The sequence below is a fragment of the Varroa destructor genome, unplaced genomic scaffold (genome assembly GCF_002443255.2).
Source record: "Varroa destructor unplaced genomic scaffold, Vdes_3.0 BEIS01000002.1, whole genome shotgun sequence".
Classification (NCBI taxonomy): Eukaryota; Metazoa; Arthropoda; class Arachnida; order Mesostigmata; family Varroidae; genus Varroa; species Varroa destructor.
The window spans coordinates 23536023-23542330 of NW_019211455.1; the positions used below are offsets into that span (position 1 = coordinate 23536023).

General features: G+C 43.4%; 1 long non-coding RNA gene across 2 annotated transcripts; it reads left to right on the forward strand.

Annotated features, from left to right (window-relative positions):
• Positions 1-805: 805 nt before the first annotated feature.
• LOC147757544 (uncharacterized) lies at positions 806-4820 on the forward strand. Of its 2 annotated transcripts, none has more exons than XR_015320536.1 (3): positions 806-2318; positions 2521-2624; positions 3300-4820. It is a non-coding gene; the product is annotated as an uncharacterized LOC147757544 (long non-coding RNA). The 2 variants fall into 2 exon arrangements; XR_015320535.1 differs by having other exon boundaries at positions 811-2318; positions 3935-4820.
• Positions 4821-6308: the final 1488 nt, after the last annotated feature.

Sequence of the window (6308 nt, forward strand, 5' to 3'; positions counted from 1 at the left end):
ACTATCGTAATCATTAGCCGCTGCTACGGCAGCAACAACATCGGCGACGTCGTCGCCCATACTTCTACGTTACGAATGGTTAACTTCTAATATTTAACTTGCAGCTACCTTAATCAGCCTTTGCTTGTTTCCCCTCTCCCAATCATTTATTCTAGAACGTCATCTCTTTTAGCTGTCTGCTAGCGTTACATCAGCCGGGAACGGCAAGTAGCGATAGGCTGTTTCGAAATTCTGCACGATTAGTAATTCTAGTGAGTACGCGAACGCGCTGCCATTATCAGCGCCGGCCAACAACACCACCGAACGTTCAAAGTTTTCTTTTGAAGAAGCGTATAAATTGTTTGGCTTTTAATGTAAAAACATGTTCTTAGTGCGGAACGATGTCTTAGCGGCTTAATAGCACGCCGTTGTTTCCTGCGGCAAGACGCCTTTGATAGCCAAGGGAAGTGGATAAACAAGCATGTATCTATTATTTAACGATAGAAGATTATTGCAGTCATATTGAAACTAATTACCCCCCTACCCCCTTTCCCAAGCGCCATTATGACACTTCCCCGTATCCACTACCATTGTTCATCCAGATTACTTGGCTCATGTGCCTTAGGCAGACCGAGCACGCCCAATTTGGAAAATTTGTACTTCCGTCTGGCTCTTTGAGCGGCAGTTTGCTATTCTTCGAGAAGTTCTGCCGACTGTTAGGCCTACACTGCTGTAAACGATAGTCCGTAAACGCAGGAGATGACTGATAAATATACTTATAGCTCTTGCCAGGCTGTCTTTTGTAAGTAATAATAGGGCTAGCGACCGATGAGCGTAATTGTTCGTGTAACGTTTAAGTTCAATCTATCTAGCACGGTTTCGTCTGTACGATCGTCTATCAACCGTGAAAAAAATTAGAACGTAAATGAAAATTAAATTCATAACGTATACAACGATTCTTTATGCGTATCGTACGTAGTCGCTTATGTATGAAGACTGTTTAGGTATTTTTTGTTGTATTCTGATATACACACATATACACGTGTAGTTAACGACGACTGCCATAAAGTGACGTTAAAAATTCAGCGCCGTTTTCCTATTAGGAACGCTTCAACCGTACCAACTTGGTTTGAGTTTTTCTTCTATAATTTAGCGATAGATTATTGTCGCGTTGATGGAGCCATTGTTAGATTTTTTCGACCGTTGTGAAGCGTTTGGTTTACGTACAGTTCCCGCAATCCATAGTAAGCAATGTGCGTCTGTGCAAACGTATACTATTTCCGATTTAAAGTAAAATTGCTCGATTGGGAAAGCCGCGAACCTATTTTTCTGTTGAGCTCGTTGCGGATTTGAGATTGGATGGCTCGATTTCGCCCAGCGTTCTAAGTATAGCAGGATTTTTAGGTATCGTCGAGAGAGACGCAGAAGTAGGTCTGTTTCCAAAAACAAAGAGAAGCATGAGTTTCCCGGTATTCGTTCACGTTATCATCACGTTTCAAGTCTTATCAGTGAGTCGAACTGCCTCCAGTCAAGTCTGCCCCGTGATGACCCAATGGTATTGTATTTACGGACATGTGAGGTGATCCAGGATTGGTGTTGTGCACGCAAGGCCACGGTATCGGACTTAGGACCCAAAACGTTGATCTAGTATAAGGGTGGATCTACTAAAAGTCTACGTACTCTGAACGTCGGGCCGAATTGTTATGATACTACTGAACACAAGCAAACGAAATACATTTTACTCAGTGGTAAATAGTTATTGAGCGTGGTATTATCGAAGTTTCTATTTAACTAGTTAGGCACGTGTCGAGATAACGTTGATTCTCGATAAGGTTCCGCTTTGGCCGGTTCTAGAGTGCGTACCATCCTAGCTAACACTGTGAGTGTTAACAACAGGGAGAGTAACAATAGTCGTGAGTTGCGTCTCAGCAACATGTCACGCACCCGTATAGGGCAAATGGAGAGCCTGTAGAGAACCGTCTCAATTAAAATCCTGCTTATTAGGATCAAGTTTTCGCTGTTGGCATTTTCGATACCGGCTATATGATCTCGTTCGAACAAACGAGTTGTTGATCAAATATCGTAAGCGATAAATCGTAGTAGTCGGCAAAAATAAACGGTGCGCGTTTGCATAGCCACTAAAAAACGCGCATGACTCGGAAATCGAACAGTATTTAAAAAGACAAATGCCAACACTTTGCGGCTCAGTCTCGATTTTCGTTGGATCCTTGTAACGTATCATCTCCAGTTGTCGTCATAAGTTCATGATTTTCTGAGTAATTTCTCCAAGACTGCATAGACTGTTTTTGTGCTACTTTCTTACGAGCAATCTAAAACAAGTATGTTTCACGAAAATATGTAGATTTTATATATTTATCTCTATATACTAACTCTTTCTCTATATATATAAAGAGAGCAGAAAGAGTTTCATAGCAGACCGTTTCCGAGGCTTTCAGCGGTCGTCAGGATCTTTGCAAAATTAAAGATTTTTATGTTAGATTACAGTCACACACAACAAAATAGTAAAAAATGCCTTTTCAGAATGTTCTCGCCTGATCCCTGAACATGACCCTTAGACCAGGTCCTAATAATGGAAAATCAAGCTAAAACACTTGTGATGAACAACGGAAGCCGTATTTTTTCAAGTAAGTCGCTAGAGAAAATTGAATTTTTGATCTTTTTTTTTTTTATTTTAAAAATAATTTCTGACTATTAACGAATTGCAAATGTAACTATCTAGAAGATAGGAGCAGAAGTGAAAACGATTTTTCTCATATGTTGTATGTATATGGGCTTGAAAGGGGCTGTTTTGAAACATAGTCGCTAAAAATATGGTTTGCTAACAAATTAGATGAGACTGAGACTGCAGCGTGGTGATACGATGTATTATACTACGGGCTGAATTATAATTTAGAGCGCTATGCTTCATTTGAAATCTGCTTTCAGAAGTTGGGGTTTATCCGTATCTGTAATGCCTCGTAGTATTATAGGCAGTCTGCAGGTGACTATCAAACAAAGTACCAGCCATTTTTCCGCATGATTGGTATCACGTTTAGCATTATTTCTCATTTCGTATTAAATGAGCATTCTCACCTCTTCTTGCTACCTTCTCGCCTTGCGTAAGGCAACCACACAGGTCCTCAGTTGCGTTTCTTTTGTTGCACAGCAACTCGTTCTTAACTGTTCTTAGATATTAAAGCCGCCAACTTATCGAGACGTTTACGTCCTCTACTCTGATCATTCTCGTTGTATATAACATATGTTTATTTGTTGCTTCATTGGCTTGTCTTATCATAATTACCATCACGTTTTCTTTAAAGGAAACCACTTTCAACTTTAGATAACGTCATCATGCTTTCCGTTTAGTCGCGCGTGGGCCGCAGACCGCGCGAGAACAGCGGGCTGGGGCGAGAAAGAACTTTAGTACAGTCGAGGACCCAGAAAAAATCATTCGTTCATTAAGAAGCTCGGCTTTTAGTCTAGGGTAAAACAACAGATGGACAGAGCAACTTCTAGATGTATAGGCGATCCTAAGCGAAAGTTTTCACAGAACGAATTTAGACCAAAGTCGTTCTCACGTCCCGTCCACTTGCATAATGAATTCCGTCTTCGTAAGCCGACAATAGCAAGAGTGAAATAATGGACGACCCTTCAGATAAGCTCCGTGTCGCACGCATCAATACGTATAGAACGCTAGCGAGAGCAAAGAGACGTTGTACTTTCTTACGCCTTATCTAATTGTGCTTGTGTTGTTCATGTGTGTCTCTGCGCGCAAGTGTGGCTCAATTGACGAAAGCTTCTCGGCAGTCAATTTGTCACTTATACAGAAAGCGGAAATAGACCTAACCTATGATATGGCTGTGCTCCTAACTAAGGTGGGTCGAGTTCAAGCTAATCTTGAGAGGTTGAGACCCCGATGTATACGCAACCATATCTGAAAGTTTAGCATGGTTAGTCTTACAGACACGCTGTTGAAATGTATCTGGTCGAGCTCGGGCGCCGCCTTTCCAGACAAGATCGAGATCGCGATAACGAAGAGTGTGAGGAAGCAGACGAAGGAAAATAGGCAAAAAAGCAGATGCAGCACGCCACAAACGCCGCTTAGCTTCACTGAAGTGGAAAGATATATCCGGTATAAGATACGAGAGGCATGATCTCGTGAGCGCCTCTATCTATAGATAAGAAACTGCGAACATAGTGTATGTATATAGATATATAGTGTTCGCGGAGACAAGCTAAAAAAATTATCTGAAAAATGTCGCCCCGAAGACGACAGTTGATGACAGAATATCGCTAGTGTGCTAGATATTCGTTCGCGCCGAAAGCATGGGAATCAGCGCTATTCATTGGCAGCATTACTGGCCGGGATAGATATTGAATGTTGAGTGGAGCCAAATTAATCAAGGGTTTCCTTTTTACTGATGGTGCAATTTCTGCCCATAATTGTTGCGGCACTATGTTCGACTGTATCAATGAACCTTCTACCTACGTGATCTGTGTGACGCTCAACGAAAGACACGCAGACGCACACGCCGAAAGTACGTAAGTGCGGCATATAACATGCCCACTAAACACGAATCGATGTTTAGAGATGCGCAAAAAAAAAGGTGGTCACGTCAGTTCTGAAGTCAATGTTTTATTCTCGAACCTCCCAGGCATTTCCGGTAAAAACATTAAATTTCTAACGTGCTTTTATTCTTTACGGCAGTGGCTCAGTCAGCTTAAACGGAGTTCCTGGAGGAGACAATACAAAAGTCATAGATTCGACCTTACAACGTACTTAATGTATAAATAATTGCAGCTTGTATAAATAATAAAGAGTTGGTTTAATTATATATTAAGCTGTATTTTGTATTACTTTATGTTAGGAAATGTTTCGGTTGCGAGCACGTTAAGGGTACGGACTACGAAGAACATGAACTCATATATTTTAAAGTGCACTTCATTAAGATTTTTCTGGCATGTAGTTTTAATTTAATACGAGGGTATAGACGATACGTTCATCACTTTATTCTGTAGCAGTACGTACAGTGAGATCTATTATGCTGTGCCGATACTGAGAGCTACAAACTGGTCCTACCTACGCTTTTCTACCTGAGCTATATATGTATCAGCTAACCAGCTTAAAATTTTGTCACATGCTTTTGCAATTCTGCTTCGTGCTATTTCCAGCCTTCATTCGAGTAAGTAGACGATAGTGCTCTCTTGCGTGCAACGCTCAAATAAACTGGCAAATGTCCTTGCATAGCTTTGGGAACTAACAAAGACGAAAGTCTGATAGGCGACTGGGATGAGCCGTACGCATCGGTGCACTACAGCATCAACGTGTTATCATATGGCAGGGCTGCAGATATGTCCGTAAAATTCTCCAGTGGCCAATCTAATCAATCAGGTCGGCTCGAAACGGCGCGCAGCAATGATTGCCAGGTGGGCAAGACTGTCTCAATCCTGAAGCCTGATACAGTTGGTTGGCCAGACTCCTCCTTAATCTTAGCAAGAGCATCCTTTCTTCGAAATCTCGCAAAACACTCCGACGATATTGTAGTGGCCCAGCTCAACGGACTGTGGCTGCAGCTACCATCGCGTCTCTCTGCTGCGCTAGTCGAATGCATGGGGCAGGACCCGGAAGTAGTTGACCGCCACCGGGCAGAAGTACGATCCGTTGCCTTTGAGATCAGTGGCCCGCGGCGCCTTTCATTGGCAGGCGCGCGCGCGCGCGCGCGCACAGTAGCGTGCCGCCGTTCAAGCGATACAGGGCTAGTACCGCCGTTTTTGTTACCGTATTGTACCGATGTTACAAAACCCAAACATCGCGCCCACCCGCCTCTCTGTCTTTCTCTACACTATTCGCAACAGGGTACATTTAACCTGCAACTCCATATTTCGAGACACCTGGGTTGCTAACGGCAGTCGCTGGGGCAGGTACGGCGGCAGTAACAGCGGCAGGTCCAGCAGCAGCCTGAGCGCAGACTCCCATCGCCGCCAAGCATAGCGCATCCTCACGGGCTAATAAAACATCATGTTTAGAATTCAGAACGATAAGCCCGGAGGACAACGGCATAGAGAGGCAGAGCAGTAAAATAAGTGTGAAGACAGCGTCGAGGCCTTCGCATTTGCGCCGGCACAGCGATACCATAGCATTCACGTCGCTATTTCGGCCCTCGTTCACTGCTAGAGGATAACTCGGCATGGAACAATCGATGTTCGGTACCAGTCACCTGAAATCAGCAGAGACGCTGCCTCAGCAGCCGCGCAAGAACCTCGAATTTCACGAAGGACAAGCACGAACAACCATACAGGTACCCTCAGACAGCCCTATGTGACTGCAC